Below are 18,763 nucleotides of genomic sequence, written 5' to 3'. Positions count from 1 at the left end.
AAAGAAAAGAAAAGAAAAGAAAAAGAAAAAGAAAAATAGACAACATCTTTTAAATCTCCAATTGTATTTGAGGCTTATATTATCGTTAAGTCCCCAAAACACTAAATCTTAGTCCTCAGAATGTAGGAAACCTTATAATTTAGAATATATGGTTGTTTACTTTTATCTTTAATTTATAAAAATAGTTCTACAGATTTTTTATTTGCATTTTTCTTTATTCCATCTTTTCAAAAGTTGACAAATCAAACATGACTTCTACTTTCTAGTCATTTGTTACCAAAGTATTCCCTATAACTTACGTTATTTCTTTTTTCTTTCCTTTTATTTATTTTATTTATTTATTTATTTATTTTTCAGATGGAGTCTTGCTCTGTCACCCAGCGTGGAGTGCAGTGGTGTGATCTCAGCTCACTGCAACTTCTGCCTCCGAGTTTCAAGCGGTTCTCCTGCCTCGGCCTCCCAAGTAGCTGGAGCTATAGGCATGAGCCACCACACCTGGCTAATTTTTGTATTTTTAGTAGAGACGGGGTTTCACCATGTTGGCCAGGCTGGTCCCGAACTCCTGACCTCAAGTGGTCCACCTGCTTTGACCTATCAAAGTGCTGGGATTACGGGTGTGGCCACCACCCCTGGCCAACCCATTTTCAAGGGTTGCTGGCAAGATGGTCAAATAGAAACAGGAACTGGCCGCTCCCAGCAAGATCAACACAGATGTGGGTGATTTCTGCACTTCCAACTGAGGTACCCAGCTCATCTCATTGGGACTGGTTAGACAGTGGGTGCAGCCCACAGAGGGTGAGTTGTAGCAGGGTGGGTTGTTGCCTCACCCAGGAAGCACAAGGGGTCAGGGAACTCCCTCCCCTACCCAAGGGAAGCCATGAGGGACTGGGCTGTGAGGAATGGTGCTCTCCGGCCCAGATACTATGCTTTTCCCATGTCGCAACCCACAGACCAGGAGATTCCCTCAAGTGCCTATGCCACCAGGGCCCTGGGCTTCAAGCACAAAAGTGGGCAGCCATTTGGGCAGACACCGAGCCAGCTGTAGGAGGTTTTTTTGGGTTTTTTTTTGTTTTTGTTTTCCATACCCCGGTGGCGCCTGGAATGCCAGCAAGACAGGAACATTTACTCCCCTGGAAAGCGGGCTGAAGTCAAAGAGACAAGTGGTCTACCTCAGCAGATCCCACCCCCATGGATTCCAGGAAGCTAAGATCCACAGGCTGGAAATTCTTGCTGCCAGCACAGCAGTCTGAAGTCAACCCGGGATGCTCAAGCTTGGTAAGGGAAGGGGCATCCACCATTACTGAGGCTCGAGTAGGCCGTTTTCCCCTCACAGTGTAAACAAAGCCACAGGGAAGTTTGAACTGGGTGGAGTCCACTGGAGCTCAGCAAAGCTGCTGTAGTCAGACTGCCTCTCTAGATTTCTCCTCTCTGGGCAGAGCATCTCTGAAAAAAAGGCAGCAGCCCCAGTAAGGGTTTATAGTTAAAACTCCCATCTCCCTGGGACAGAGCACCTAGGGGAAGGGGTGGCTGAGAGAACAGCTTCAGGAGACTTAAACATTCCTACCTGCCACCTCTGAAGAAAGCAGCCAACAGTGCTCAAGCTCTGCTAAGGGACAGACTGCCTCCTCAAGTGGGTACCTGACCTCTGTGCCTCCTAAGAGCCACCTCCCAGCAGGGGTCGACAGATACCTCATATAGCAGAGCTCTGTCTGGCATCTGGCAGGTGCCCCTCTGGGACAAAGCTTCCAGAGGAAGTAACAGGCAGCAATCTTTACTGTTCTGCAGCCTCCACTGGTGATACCCAGGCAAACAAGGTCTGGAGCAGAACTCCAGCAAACTCCAGCAGACCTGCAGCAGAGAGGCCAGACTGTTACAAGGAAAGTGAACAAACAGAAGGGAATAGCACCCACATCAACAAAAAAGACATCCACATAGAAACCCCATCCAAAGGTCACCAACATCAAAGACCAAAGGTAGATAAATCCATGAAGATGAAGAAAAACCAGCACAAAATGGCTAAAAACTCCAAAAACCAGAACTCCTCTTCTCCTCCAAAGAATTACAACTCCTTGCCAGCAAGGAAACAAAACTGGATGAAGTATGAGTTTGATGAATTGACAAAAGTAGGATTCAGAAGGTGGGTAATAACAAACTCCTCCGAGTTAAAGGAGCATGTTCTATACCAATGCAAGGAAGCTAAGAACCTTGAAAAACAGAGAATTTGCTAACTAGAATAACCAGTTTAGAGAAGAACATAAATGACCTGATGGAGCTGAAAAACACAGCATGAGAACTTCATGAAGCATACATAAGTATCAATAGCCAAATTGATCAAGGAGAAAAAAAGCGTATCAGAGATTAAAGCTCAATTTAATGAAATAAAGCACGAAGACAAGATTAGAGAAAGAAAGAATAAAAAGAAACATACAGCCTTCAAGAAATATGGGACTACGTGGAAAGACCAAACCTATGTATGATTGGTGTACTAAAAGTGACAGGAAGAATGGAACAAAGTTAAAAAAACAGTCTTCAGGATATTATCCAGGAGAAGTTCCCCAACCTAGCAAGACAGGTCAACATTCAAATTCAGGAAATACAGAGAACACCACAAAGACACTCTCTGAGAAGAGCAACCCCAAGACACATAATTGTCAGATCCACCAAGGTTGAAATGAAGGAAGAAAAGGGCAGTAAGAGAGAAATGTCAGCTTACCTACAAAGGGAAGCCCATCAGACCAACAGCAGATCCCTCTGCAGAAACCCTACAAGCCAGAAGAGAGTGGGGACCAATATACAACATTCTTAAAGAAAATAATTTTTAACCCAGAATTTCATATCCAACCAAACTAAACTTCATAAGTGAAGGAGAAATAAAATCCTTTCCAGACAAGCAAATGCTGAGGGATTTTGTCACCACCGGGCCTGCTTTGCAAGAGCTCCTGAAGGAAGCACCAAACATAGAGAAAAAACGGGTACCAGTCATGGCAAAAATATACCAAATTGTAAAGACCATAGACACTATGAAGAAACTGCATCAACTAACAGGCAAAATAACCAGCTAGCATCATAATGACAGGATCAAATTCACACATAACAACATTAACCTTAAATACAAATGGGCTAATAGCCCCAATTAAAAGACATAGACTGGCAAATTGGATAAAGAGTCAAGACCCATCAGTATGCTGTATTCAGGAGACCCCTCTCATGTGCAAAGACACACATAGGCTCAAAAAAAGGGATGGAGGAATATTTACTGAGCATATGGAAAGCAAAAAAAAAAAAAAAAAAAAAACAGGGTTGCAATCCTAGTCTCTGATAAAACAGACTTTAAACCAACAAAGATCAAAAGAGACAAAGAAGGCCATTACATAATGTTAAAGGGATCAATTCAACAAGAAGAGCTAGAAGAGCTAACTATCCTAAATATATATGCACCCAATACAGGAGCACCCAGATTCATAAACGAAGTTCTTAGGGACCTACAAAGAGACTTAGTCTTCCACACAATAATAGTGAAAGACTTTAACACCCCACTGTCAATATTAGACAGATCAACAAGACAGAAAATTAACAAGAATATTCAGGACCTAGACTCAGCTCTGGAACAAGAGGACCTAATACACATCTACAGAATTCCCCATCCCAAATAAACAGAAGATACATTATTCTCAGCACCACATCACACTTATTCTAAAATTGGCCACATACTTGGAAGTAAAACACTCCTCAGCAAATGCAAAAGAACAGAAATCATAACTAACAGTCTCTCAGATGACAATACAATTAAATTAGAACTCGGGATTAAGAAACACACTCAAAACCACACAACTACATGGAAACTGAACAACCTGCTCCTGAATGACTACTGGGTAAATAACAAAATTAAAGCAGAAATGAATAAGTGATCTGAAACAAATGACATGTACCAGAAACTCTGGGATACAGCTAAAGCAGTGTTTAGAGGGAAATTTACAGAACTAAATGCCCCTAAGAGTAAGCAGGAAAGATCCAAAATCAACAACCTAACATCACAATTAAAAGAACTAGAGAAGCAAGAGAAAACAAATTCAAAAGCTAGCAGAAGATAAGAAATAACTAACATCAGAGCGAAACTGAAAGAGATAGAGACAGAAAAAAAACCTTCAAAAAATCAAATCAATCCAGGAGCTGGTTTTTTGGAAAGATTAATAAAATAGATAGACCACTAACCTGACTAATAAAGAAGAAAAGAGAGAAGAATCAAATAGATGCAACAAAAAATTATAAAGAAGATATCACCACTGATCCCACAGAAATACAAACTATCATTAGAGAATATTATAAACACCTCTACACAAATAAACTAGAAAATCTAGAAAAAGTGGATAAATTCCTGGAGACATATACCCTCCCAAAACTAAACCAGAAAGTAGTTGAATCCCTGAATAGACCAAAAACAAGTTCCGTAATTGAGGCAGTAATGAATAGCCTACCAACCAAAAAAGCCCATGATAAGACAGATTCACAACCAAATTCTACCAGAGGTACAAAGAGGAGCTGGTACCATTCCTTTTGAAACTATTTCAAACAATAGAAAAGAAGAGACTCCTCCATAACTTTTTTTATGAGGCCAGTATCATCCTAATACCAAAACCTGGCATAGACACAACAAAAAACAAAATTTCAGGCCAATATCTCTGATGAAGATCGATGCAAAAATCCTCAATAAAATACTGGCAAACAGAATCTAGCAGCACATGAAAAAGCTCATCCAGCACAATCAAGTCGTCTGCATCCCTGGAATGCAAGGCTGGTTGAACATACACAAATAAATAAACATAATCTATCACATAAACAGAACCAATGACAAACACCATGTGATTATCTCAATAGATGCAGAAAAGGCCTTCAATATAAGTCAACACCCTTTCATGCTAAAAACTCTCAATACACTAGGTATTGATGGAACATATCTCAAAATAATAAGAACTATTTATGACAAGCCCATAGTCAATATCATACTGAATGAGCAAAAGTGGAAAACATTCCCTTTGAAAACCAGCACAAGACAAGGATACCCTCTCTCACCACTCCTATTCAGCACAGTGTTGGAAGTTTTGGCCTGGACAACTAGGCAAGAGAAAGAAATAAAGAGTATTCGATTAGGAAAACAGGAAGTCAAATTGCCTCTGTTTGCAGATGACATGATTGTGTATTGAGAAAACCCCATCATCTTACCCCAAAATCTCCTTCAGCTGATAAGCAACTTCAGCAAAGTCTCAGAATACAAAATCAATATGCAAAAATCACAAGCATCCTTATACACCAATAACAGACAGAGAGCCAAATCGTGAGTGAACTCCCATTCACAATTACTACAAAGAGAATAAAATACCTAGGAATCCAACTTACAGGGGATGTGAATGACCTCTTCGAGGATAATTACAAACTACTGCTCAAGGAAATAAGAGAGGACACAAATAAATGGAAAAATATTCCATGCTCATTGATAGGAACAATTAATATCATGAAAATGCCCATACTGTCCAACATAATTTATAGATTCAATGCTATCCCCACCAAGCTACCAATGACTTTCTTCACAGAATTAGAAAAAAATTACTTAATTTCATATGGAACCAAAAAAAAGCCTGTATAGCCAAGACAGTCCTAACCAAAAAGAACAAAGCTGGAGGCATAATACTACCTGACTTCAAACTATACTGCAAGACTACAGTAACCAAAACAGCATGGTACTGTTACCAAAACAGATATATAGACCAATGGAACAGAACAGAGGCCTCTGAAATAATGCCACACGTCTACAACCATCTGATCTTTGACTAACCTGACAAAAACAAGCAATGGGGAAAGGATTCCCTAATTAATAATGGTGTTGCAATAACTGGCTAGCCATATGCAGAAAACTGAAACTGGACCAATTCCTTACACCTTATACAAAAATTAGCTCAAGATGGATTAAAGACTTAAATGTTAGACCTAAAACCATGAAAACCTAGGTAATACCATTCGGGACATAGGAATGGGCAAAGACTTCATGACTAAAACACCAAAAGCAATAGCAACAAAAGCCAAAATAGACAAATGGGATCTAATGAAACTAAAGAGCTTCTGCACAGCAAAAGAAACTATCATCAGAATCAACAGGCAACTTACAGAATGGGAGAAAATGTTTGCAAGCTATCCATCTGACAAAGGGCTAATATCCAGAGTCTACAAGAAACTTAAACAAATTTACAAGAAAAAAAAAAAAACAACCCCATTAAAAAGTGGGTGAAGGATATGAACAGACACTTCTCAAAAGAAGACATTTATGTGGCCAAAAAAAACAAAAAAATCTCATCATCAGAGGTCATTAGAGAAATGCAAACCAAAACCACAATGAGATACTATCTCATGCCAGTTAGATGGCAATCATTAAAAAGTCAGGAAACAACAGATGCTGGAGAGGATGTGGAGAAATAGGAATGCTTTTACACTGTTGGTAGGAGTGTAAATTAGTTCAACCATTGTGGAAGACAGTGTGGCCTAAAACCAGAAATGCCATTTGACCCAGCAATCCCATTACTGGGCATATACCCAAAGGATTATAAATCATTCTACTATAAAGACACATACACATGTACGTTTATTGCAGCACTGTTAAGAATAGCAAAAACTTGGAACCAACCCAAATGCCCATCAATGATAGACTAGATAAAGAAAATGTGGCACATATACACCATGGAATACTATGCAGCCATAAAAAAGGATGAGCTCATGTCCTTTGCAGGGATATGGATGAAGCTGGAAACCATCATTCTGAGCAAACTATCACAGGAACAGAAAACGAAACATCTCATGTTCTCACTCAAAAGTGGAGTTTAACAATGAGAACACATGGACACTGGGAGAGAAACATCATACATGGGGGCCTGTCAGGGGGCGGGGAGCTAGGGGAGGGATAGCATTAGGAGAAATACCTAATGTAGATGAGGGGTTGATGGGTGCAGTAAACCACCATGGCACGTGTATACCTATGTAACAAACCTGCACATTCTGCACACATATCCCACAACTTAAAGCATAATTTTAAAAAGCTATTATAAATAATAATTCAGTTTAGTAAAGTTGCAGGTAAAAGATAAACACACAAAATTGTATTTCATGTTGTAACTCCAGCAATAAAAAATAAATAAAAATTTAAAAAAAAAATACGTTTTCAAAAGTTTAGACAATTACTTTTAGGTATTGAAAACCTCACCTCTGCATGAGAAGGTATTTCTAAAATTTAACCATCTGTATGAAATTATTTTTAAAATATGCACAGATTTTACCCTTTCATACACAAAAGTAAAATATATATGCTCAGAAAGCAACTCTGCCTGGGGAAAATGATATCTGAATTAGAAAATATTACTGGGGAAAAAACCTAATGAGCTGTTTCTGAGATAACACAAATATTATATCACAGAATAATGACATATGAACCCATTAATACATATTAATAATCTAACAGAGATTTCTTTACCAAATAAGTTGTTAAAAGCTTATGAAACTCACAGGGAGGGCAAAGGAAAGCACAGTTTTAAAAAGTCAAGAATTTAGAAATGAAATATAGAGGAAGATAGGACTCTGTCATGAAAGTCCCTAAGGAGAAATGCAAGGGATATAAAATACCAACAGACATCTAGAATGTGAACCCTAGAATGAAGTTACCAAAAAGAAAATTTAAATTTATAAAATAATTCAAAGGATAAAACTACCTACCATTCCATATGCCACATAATATTAACCCTGCCACATAATATTAACCCTGGCAGATAATATTAAGCACTGAATGAAAGCTTGTTTATGGAATAAATGAATGAATCTACTTTAGTTTTAGAATATTTTGTTCAAAAGGTATTTTATACACATCCCCTCATCTGAGTCTTGCTCTAAAATAATGTCTGGGTGTACCACGGAGAAAATTTTTATTTAAAGGATCTATTTGTCCATTCTTTAACTTAGTTCATGTAGCTTAGATAATGCATGCTAGAAACTGTGATAAGTGCAAGGAATAAAATAAGCATGATCCCTGCCCTCAAAGAATTTACCATGTTATTATCTGGGGACTAGACAATTACAAATGATGTTATAAGATTTACACAAAGAATGATATTATGAATATATATAAAAAAGAACCTATTAACTCTGCTCTTAGTACTCTAATTGAAGGTTCAAAACAAATTCCAGTTCAATAATGTCAGATAATCCTATTTTAAATACTTATATAAGTAAATAAGTGATACAGAATAAAAACCTGTAAGTATTTAAGCAGAGGATAGTATTATATTATAAGTATTATATTATAAGCCCTCAGAGACCTTCTCAAATGGTGGTTTGACTGCATTTCCACAAATGTCTTCTAAACCATGGTGGGTTTTTTTGTTTTGTTTTGTTTTGTTTTTGTTTTTGTTTTTGTTTTGGCTTTAGCAACTGAATTATTTCATGGTTCAAGTGGCACACAATAACAAGTTCAATTTTCAATGCACTTTAAATCCAATAATTTAAAGTTAAAAGAACAAAAAAGCAGGATATAAAAGACTATTTAAAAGTAGGTCCAGTAAATAGTGACGAAATTAGAATGACTAAAGTCGGGGGAAAGCACAGACTGATCAGATTACAGAGACTGCTTAGGACATGAGAATGTTTCCTTTAGTGTTAAAAATAGAAACAGGATATGAGGCAGGAGTGGAGCCCAGTTGTAGTGACCAGGCAAAAATGTAGGACAAAATGGCACACCTCTGGTTCATCAAAATGCTGATGCTATGCTTGTATAAGAAAGCAGGATTGCCACCATAAGTTTGTAACTTCAATAATGGCCAACGTCAAAGAATATTCAGGAGAGAAAATGGGCATTGCAGAAGTCTTTTTACTTCTTCAAAATCATAAAGTCTAGAAAGTATGTATCAAAGCTGTAAAAAATTAGACCTTTAAAAATTAAGAAGTCACTTTAAAAATCAGATATTAGGGCTGGGCGTGGTGGCTCATGCCTATAATTCCAGCACTTTGGGAGGCCAAGGCAGGCGGATCACCTGAGGTCAGGCGATTGAGACCTGCCCAGCCAACATGGTGAAACCCCATCTCTACTAAAAATACAAAAATTAGCCGAGTGTGATGGTGCATGCCTGTAAATCCCAGCTACTCTGGAGGTTGAGTTAGGAGAACTGCTTGAACCCGGAAGGCGGAGGTTGCAATGAGCCGAGATAAAGCCACTGCACTCCAGCCTGGGTGACAGAGTGAGACTCTGTCAAAATAATAATAATAATAAGATATTCAACATGAAAAAGGAAAATATAGCTTCAGGAGCAAAGAAGCACAAATACCAGATTCTAACATATAAAAGAACAAAAGAAAGAAAACTAAGGCCTTTGCAGAAGTCAAGCCAATCCTGTCTACTAACAATGGCAGAGGAACCATTCTTTACCCAGGGGATGTGCTGTGCATTTTCAGGCACATGGCCTCCTTTCATCTTGCCAGGCACTTTGTAAAATCATTAATAATTTCTGCATCTTGCAGATAAGAAAACTGAGGCTTAAATAAGTTAAATGCTTTACTCAACATTGTATTATGTAGAAGAACAAGGATTGAAACAGTGACACATGGACTCCATGCCCTTTTCCTTTCCATTTAACATATTCTATGTTTGGATTAGAAGACTTTTTATAAAAAGATCCCAGAAAACTTTAAGGCAAAGGAAAGCAAATTGCACAATGAATTTTCATCATAAAGAACACAATCCCAGAGACCAGAAACTTTCATTTAGGCTAAAGAAGTTGGAAAAATGAAAAAAAAAATGTAAACTCTAAGGAAAACTTAAATCCATAGTGAAAGTGCCAGTACAAATGGGCAAAGATAACATAGTGGGCCTGAGAAATATTTGTATCATTTCTTTATTGTCAATGCTCCAGGTGGAAGAATGTTACCACGTATTTATAGTATGGAATCATTTCTCTTATTCTCTACAGAAAAAAAAAAGGAGTAATAAGTCAGATAACAACCAAATTTATTCTTTCTCTTAAATTCCAAAAGTGGTATGTGGGATTTATGGTCATCCTTGTTAAGCTTCTTTAAAGCTTACGAGCATAGAGATGAATGTTTTCATAAACGGAGTTTTAAAGGAAGAGCGTAACGTGCTTCCCTTTTTTAAAAGTAGCTGCTTGCAAAACCCAGAAACAGTACATCCAGTTACTTGCTGAAAACCTCAGCCTTTTACATCCACAATAAAAACTGAGTACAAAATGTACGAAGCATAGATTTTCCCCATGTGCTTATTATTAAATCCTTAAGTCAAAAATATTTAAGAATTTATTAATAGGCATAGATCCTAAGGAAACAAGTGAACAAGATACATATGCAGAGTTATTTAGAGTAGTGAAAATTTTGAAATAAATGTGTATCCAATAAGAGGATAAAATTTTCAATAAAATTTAGGACATCGATTCAACAGACTATTATGCAGCTATTAAATATAATAATGTCACTCTAGGTGCTGATATAGAAAATCAGTATTATTTTATAAGTTAGGAAGGTTGCAGAACATTAAAATATATAATTACATTTTACAAATACACATATTTACATTTTTATACATATATATGTATATATTAAAAGGTCTGAAATGATAAAAATTAAACTATACTTTACTTATTTCTGACTGACCTGTACTATATATTTTATTTTATATTAAAGGAAATAACTGTTTAAAATAGCATAGGGTTCCCTAAGTGTAATTTATCAGGGGAATATGATTACGTTTGAAACACAGAAAGATAACTGAGAAGGAGAATAAAAAATAAAATGAAAAGCAAAGTGTGTATTCAAAGTGAATATGAAATCTCCTGATATCTAAAGTTAATCTTTAGTTTAGCTGGGCCCAGTGGCTCACTGTAATCCCAGCATTTCGGGAGGCCAAGGCAGGAGGATTGCTGAGGCCAGAAGTTTGAGATCAGCCTGGCCAATACAGTGAGACCCCATCTCTACAAAAAATAGAAAAATTAGCCAGGTATGGTGCTGTGTGCCTGTAGTCCTAGCTATTTAGGCAGCTGAGAAGGGAAGACTGCTTGAATCCAGGAGTTCAAGGTTTCAGTTAATCATAATTGTGCCACTGCACTCCAACCTGAGTGACAGAGCAAGATCCTGTCTCAAAAAAAAAAAAAAAAAAAAACCACCACCACCAACAAAACTCTTCAGTTTAATAGTAAATTATCTGTAATTTGAGTCCTTATCCTGTGGTCCTGCAGAGAACTCAGTCCTTGTGCCTAGAATCTCCAAAACTCTCCCATGGATGTTTACATGATTTGGTCACTTCTCAAAGTATCTCTTCTCCCTTCTCTAGGATCACCTCTGTTCTCTTATACATTTTTCTTCCTAATATTGCTGCTAATAACCTTTCATGAAGATTTAAAGAATTCATGAGGAAAACAAGACAAAACAGAAAACTTAAAAGTGAATATCAGATAATCCTTGCCCTGTGACCATTAACACTGCCCTGTCACAGAGGTTCTTTAGTGGCGAACCAACAACTCCCTTTTTAGCCCCAACCTTCTCATGTTTCTGGGACTTGCTTCTACTCAAAGCAGAGGCCTCTCTTTGTTATTACATCTTTACCACGGCCCCTACAAGTAAAAATATAATAATCTGTCATTATTTAATATATAGTAACCTTGACACCGATAAAAATAATCATTTTGCTTTATTTTGCAGAACTTTCCCTCCTAGTTTTGGCTAAGTGCTTTCACCTGGCATAATCGAGGATAACTGAGTTCTCCCAAACAAAAGAGCCCCTAAACATGACTTCTGCAATTCCTAAATGTTGAAGTAACTAGGAACAGCTTATAAATCAGTAATTTTTTGCTGTTTGTGGTGCAGGAGTAATTCAAGAAAGAATTGATAAGGCCCTGAATTAATGCAAGGGCACATTAAGAGAAGATATTTAATAGATATTAGAATAAAGAAGTAAATAAACTTGGTTAATGGATGCAGGCACTAATGGAGTGGTGTAGATGACTTCCAGATTTTTTGCCAAGCAACTAGGTTGGAGAAGATCAGAGGGATCTTCAATGTGGTTACAAATATTGGTACACAAGTTTTTGGGTACATGAGTGTTTTAGCGTTCAATATGAATTTGAGATTATTCTGAAAAAGTTAATCCTCAGGTGTCTGGCATTATGGGGAGGCACTGAAAAAAGAAAGTGAAAATCTTCAGAGAGTGAATAAGAAAAGAGAAAAATATTCATCTATTTCATGACTTCCCAAAAAATTCAATGTACAAGTAGGCAGAAAAACAAGTGCCCAACAGTAATGACCAAGGGTCAGTTGGTAAAAAGGAAAAGTATGGCAGGTAGGTTAAAAAGACATTTGTTATTTAAGAAAAGTGGTTTATTATTCTGTGACAGTTTTTATGAACAAGATAAATGACATCTATCATTTTGAACACCAAATCAAGAATGTGACTTAGATGCTAAGAGAAAAATTGTTAGAGAGCCAGTATGAGCAACGATTCAAGAAATATGCCAAGATGGATAGCTATGTAAGTCTGAATGGGGTATTTCTGGGGACTGATTCCAATTCAGATTGGAGCTCAGCTTTAATCCTTTCTCCACTCCATAAAGAAAATTAAAAAGGCAACCTGAAACAGGCAGCAAAATCTCTGGGAACAACTTTGTTAATCTAAGTATAATTAGACATTACAAGATATAAATGGGGAAAATCCATGTATTACCAATATAGATCCTAGGTTTTCACTGTCACATACATGAAAAGGATATTGATGGCAACACCACCAATTTTCAGTGTTCAGAGCAAAATTCCTGGGGTCATCCTTGATCCCTCTCTTACTTCCATGTTCCATATCCAGTTCTTCAGGAAATCCCATTTGCACCACTTCCGAAATACATCTACATCCATTACTGTCATTCTGATCAGGGTCACCATTGTTCCCTGCCTGGAATCCTGCTCCAGCCTCCTAACTACCTTTGCCTTTCCCAAGTATCAATTCTCATCAAGAAAACTAGGGTAAACTTTTAAAATTTTGTGTCAGATCATGTTACTGGTTAATTCAAAACCCTTCAAAGGGTCCCTATCTCATTCAGAATAAAAGCTAAGTTACTTAAAATGGTCAGTCTATAGGGAAGTAACCAGCTCACCCCACCACTACACCACTCTCCTTACCTCTCAGAGTCTTCTTAGACTATTTCCCTACTCATTAATTTCTACCCACACTGGCAATCTTGCTGTTCTCAAGCACCCCAATTCTAGTCCTGCTTCAGGGCCTTTGCACTGGCTGTTCCCTTTTCCTTGAATATTGTTTCCCCAAACAGCCACTGGGGCTAATACCCTCACTCCCTTCAAATCTTAACTCAGCTTCTCAGCTAGTCTTTTCCATAATTATTTTTAAAAACATTTCCCCCATCCTTATAACTCCATTACTGTATTCACTTTTCTTTTTGTTTGTGGAATTTTTATTTTCTAACATACTATATAATTTATTTATGGATTTGGTCTATTTTTACCTGGGGGTACATCTCTCCCCTTCTCCACATCCCACATCTAAAAATTGGCTCCATAATGGGTGGGGATTTTGTTCTCTGATATGTTCTAAGCACTTAGAAAAATACTTTATACATATTTTTTAGTAGACTAATGAGAATCAGTTATGACTGTTTCTAAATCAGTTAGTGCCATGTATCCCAGTCACTGTAGTTCATAAACAAGTTTTCCCCCACACTGAACAACTGATTATGTTCATTGGTACTAACACTCGGTGGGAGGTGATGAAGAGACCCACATATCATGGCACCTTACTCTTATTTTTGGAACTTTTTTTTTTTTTGAGAAAGAGTCTCACTCTGTCCCCCAGGCTGGAGTACAGTGGCACGATTTTGGCTCACTGCACCCTCAGCCACCAGGTTCAAGCGATTCTCTTGCCTCAACCTTCCAAGTAGCTGGGATTACAGGCACATACCACCACGCCCAGCTAATTTTTGTATTTTTAGTAGAGACAGGGTTTCATCATGTTGGTCAGGCTGGTCTTCAACTTCTGACCTCGTGATCTGCCCACCTTGGCCTCCCAAAGTGCTGGGATTACAGTCATGAGCCACCGTGCCTGGCCCAGAACATTATTACAATTTAATATTTTAAATACTACAATTAATAATATCTCATTGGACCTCCTTTCAAGTGTATTTATGTAGAGAAACCAACACAAGTTGAGATATTCCAGATCATGTACCCTTTAGGAATTGTCTTGTGCATAAATAAATAAAATTTCACTAATAGATCAAATATGAATTAAATTAAGAGTTGTTTCTATAAAGATCAAGTGAGCATTTCAGGAAAATGAGTCACTAAAAAGTAATTAGATTAAATGTAAGAAAATTTTAAAATATCAAAAAATTCTAAAAATCTAGAGAGATCCTACACAGGGATTACTTGAAAAAATGTCTTTAAGTTCTGACTCTAAAGAATCGGAAACTAGTTATTTTATATAATGCTTTATATATAAGATTATTCAAGAATAAGGAGGCAGAACTACAGGTGGTTAAACCAATCAAAAATGAATAATTCATTTTTGCCTTATATAAAAGGATAGGGGAAAGAATGTATGTTTATATGTTTCCAGTTATGTTTCAATAATGGCACTTACATAACATCTGAAATGATTCTCTCACACCCATTTTCTTCTCTCAACCCAAAAGTTGACATGATGTCCATTTTATCCTAAATACTTTATTAAAACAGGCAAATATTTTCTTGTTTCCTCGTGTTTTTCTAAAAATAAGGACATTTTCTTTTATAACCATAGTGGGAGTATCAAAATCAGGAGAAATTTCTAAAATCAAGAGATTAGCATGGATGCTAACTCTTATGTATTTAATTCATAGATCTTAATCAGATTTTGCTAATTTTTTCAGTGATGTCCCCTATAGCAAAAGTAAATCCTAGACCATCTGTTTTTTTGATTATTTGGCTAAGTGGTATCTATCAGTTTTCTTCATTGTGTCACTATACTATGTTTCCTTCTACATAAGTAATTTGTGGAAATATACTTTAAGGACATGTAAATAACTTCTTCTCCCACCACAACTACCAAGCCCAATCTACTTAAGTTAGAGAGGCTTTTCAAAAAAAAAATTACATTTTTTATCTAACAATTATTTACAAAGATTTTATTATGATTATGTTATTTTGATTATGCACTAATAAACATTAAAATTGTATTAAATCCAGAAGATTCAGGTTAGGCATTTTTAAATCCTTCATAGTCACTATATCAGGGACAAAGGATGTTTGTTTTTCTACTAGTGAGGTTCAATTTGATCCTTTGATTAAGGCTTCTGTGTATTCCGGGATTGAATAAATATACTGGGAGACATTTGTCACTATGGAAGAAGAGAGTTACAAATATGGAATGAGAGAAGTTAGAATGAATCCTGTGATACTGGATTGGATTTTGGAGATGTCAACATGATTTCGTGGTTTTTGATTGATTGATAGATAGATAGATAGATAGATAGATGCATAGATATACATTGTGTGTGTGTGTATGCTAAGTAGTTCTGACTGCTTAAACGACCAGCAATGACATCCCAAAATCAAGTATCTCACTTAGTGTTTGTATGTTGGTTTCTAAATGCCATTCTCCACAAAATGAATCAGAGTTCCTTTGAGAAATGGCTAATTCCAAGACTAGGAAAGTACAAGCTAACTTTGCTATTTTTTACTTCATTTAAAATTTTTGCTTCACTTTAATTTTTAATTCCAGATGACAAATTTTGTTCTAGGTTTAGTTATGATTACAGTTATTGGCACATACTCAAAACAACGTAATTATATTGAAATGTTGGTAAATAGTTCCTAAACATAAAAAGTACAGTTTTGGAGGTTTCAAGATGGTGGAGGCTGAGGGATGAACAGAGAGGCTGAGTTGAAGACCTTTACAAAGTAAAAGAAGCCGGGATACTGTGGATAAAGGCAGTCGGGAGGCAGGACTAGATTGCAGCTCCAGACAGAGCAGCGTGTGGGTGCTCTCGTTGTGAATTTCAGCTCCAGATCGACTGCAAGAACAAACCAGCAATCCCAAGAGGACCCACAGACACTCTGAAGGAAGCGGACTGCTCCTGCAGGAACTGGGAGACCACCCCCAAAACTGTGAGTCCCTCAACTGTGGAACTGGGCTGGGAGACCCTCCTCTTCTGAAACCACACCCTCAATGGAGAAACTGAAGGTCTCTTTGCAGGAGAAACTTCCAACTTTACCTGGAGCCGAATCAATTTGGAGAGCCAAGTGAACTACAGGGGTGGAGGAAGCAGCAGAAAGGCCCTGTACGCTGAGTCCCCAAGCAGGCCATTCCTGCCTGGCACCACAGGGATCCAACGGGAGAGGAGCAGGAAGTAAAACTACACAGGAAGAAGGAAATCTCTAGCTAAAACTTTGTAACAATTTGAATGCAATGAGAAGCCTCCTTGCCAGTACCTGGGGGAGGGTGCAAATCCAGTGCGCAGACTTTGCAGGTCGGGGAAGAACCAAGTCCTTTTCTTTCCCAGCTGGGAGGTGAATAGCCTGGGACAGGTTTTCAAGCCCATACAGCACTCTGCCTGGAAACAGACTGGGGGTTGTTGGCAGGGGCACTGTGGGAGAGAGATGGTCCCTTTGGTTTGCATGGGAGCTGGGTGAGGTCTGTGACTGCCAGCTTTCCCCCACTTCCCTGGCAACCTGCATGACTCAGCAGAGGCAGCCATAATCCTCCTAGGTACCCAACTCCAATGACCTAGGACTCTCTCCCCCATCCCCCACAGCAGTGGCAGCAAGACCTGCCCAAGGAGAGTCTGAGCTCAGACACACCTAGCCCTGCCCCCACATGATGGTCCTTTCCTACTGACTCTGGTAGAAGAAGACAAAGGACGTATAATCTTGGCAGTTCTAGGGCCCCACCCACTGCGAGTTTTTCCCCCATACTACCACAGCTGATGCTATCTGGAAAGCGCCACCTCCTGGCAGGAGACCAACCGGCACAAAAATAGAGCATTAAACCACCAAAGCTAAGGACCCTCACAGAGTCCATTGCACTCCCCTGCCACCTCAACCAGAAAAAGCACTGTTATCCATGGCTCCATAGATAGTTCACATCACAGAACTCTGTGCAGATAATCCCCAGTACCAACCTGGAGCTGGGTAGACTTTCTGGGTGGCTAGATCCAGAAGAGAGAAAACAATCACTGCAGTTCAGCTCATAGGAAGCCACATCCATAGGAAAAGGGAGAGAGTAGTACATCAAGGGAGCATCCCATGAGACAAAAGAATCTGAACAACAGCCTTCAGCCCCAGACCTTCCCTCTGATAGAGCCTACCCAAATGAGAAGAAACCAGAAAACCAACCCTGGTAATATGACAAAAGAAGGCTCTTCAACACCATTTGAAAAATCACACTAGTTCACCAGCAATGGATCCAACTCAAGAAGAAATCCCTGATTTATCTGAAAAAGAATACAGGAGGTTAGTTATTAAGCTGATCAGGGAGGGACCCGAGAAAGGCAAAGCCCAATGCAAGGAAATCCAAAAGGTGATACAAGAAGTGAAAAGAGAAATATTCAAGGAAATAAACAGTTTTTTAAAAATAAAAATTTCAGAAAACTTTGGACACACTTTTAGAAACGTGAAATGCTCTGGAAAGTCTCAGAAATAGAATTGAACAAGTAGAAGAAAGAAATTCAGAGCTAGAAGATAAGGTCTTTGAATTAACCTAATCCAACAAAGACAAAAAAAAAAAAAAGAATAAGAAAATATGAACAAAGCCTCCAAGAAGTCTGGAATTATGTTAAATGACCTAACTTAAGAATAGTTGGTGTTCTTGAGAAATAAGAGAATTCTAAAAGCTTGGAAAACATATTTGGGGGAATAATCAAGGAAAATATCCCCAGCCTTGCTAGAAACCTAGACATCCAAATACAAGAAGCACAAAGAACAAAAATAGAGCATTAAACCACCAAAGCCGGTAAATTCATTGCAAAAGACCTTTGCCTAGGCACATTGTCATTACATTATCCAAAGTTAAAATGAAGGAAAGAATCTTAAGAGCTGTGGGACAGAAGCACCAGGTAACCTATAAAGGAAAACCTATCAGATTAACAGCAGATTTCTCAGCAGAAACCCTACAAGCTAGAAGGGATTGCAGCCCTATCTTCCGCCTTCTCAAATGAAACAATTATTAGCCAAGAATTTTGTGAATTCTTGGAATTCTTGGAATTCACAAGAATTTTGTGAAACTAAGCATCATATATGAAGGAAAGATACAGTCTTTTTCAGATAAACAAATGTAGAGAGAATTCACCATTACCAAGCCACCACTACAAGAACTGCTAAAAGGAACTCTATATCTTGAAACAAATCCTGGAAAGCATTGAAACAGAGCCTCTTAAAAGCATAAATCACACAGGATCTATAAAACAAAAATACAAATTAAAAAGCAAAAACAAAAAACAACAACAACAAAAAACAAAGTACACAGGCAACAAAGAGCATGATGAATGCAACAGTACCTCACATTTCAATACTAACATTGAATGTAAATGGCCTAAATGCTCCACTTAAAAGATACAGAACTGCAGAATGGATAAGAACTCACCAACCAACTATCTGCTGCCTTCAGAAGGTTCACCTAGCATGTAAGGACTCACATAAATTTAAAGTAAAGGGGTGGAAAGAGGCATTTTATGCAAATAGACACCAAAAGGAA

The 18,763-nt window shown here is 37.9% G+C and overlaps 1 protein-coding gene across 1 annotated transcript in view; it reads right to left on the bottom strand.

Annotated features, from left to right (window-relative positions):
* Window positions 1-229: 229 nt before the first annotated feature.
* Window positions 230-18,763, bottom strand: part of LOC105484236 (MKI67 FHA domain-interacting nucleolar phosphoprotein-like) — a 98,145-nt gene continuing 79,611 nt past the window's right edge. Inside the window, exon 5 of the transcript XR_011609415.1 lies at window positions 230-1,848. The gene's annotated coding sequence lies outside the window, so the exon portion shown is untranslated. The remainder of the gene's footprint in view (window positions 1,849-18,763) is intronic.

The sequence above is a fragment of the Macaca nemestrina genome, chromosome 10 (assembly GCF_043159975.1).
Source record: "Macaca nemestrina isolate mMacNem1 chromosome 10, mMacNem.hap1, whole genome shotgun sequence".
Lineage (NCBI taxonomy): Eukaryota > Metazoa > Chordata > Mammalia > Primates > Cercopithecidae > Macaca > Macaca nemestrina.
The sequence above is the reverse complement of the archived record's forward strand: the minus strand, read 5'-3'. Positions and strand labels throughout refer to the sequence as shown.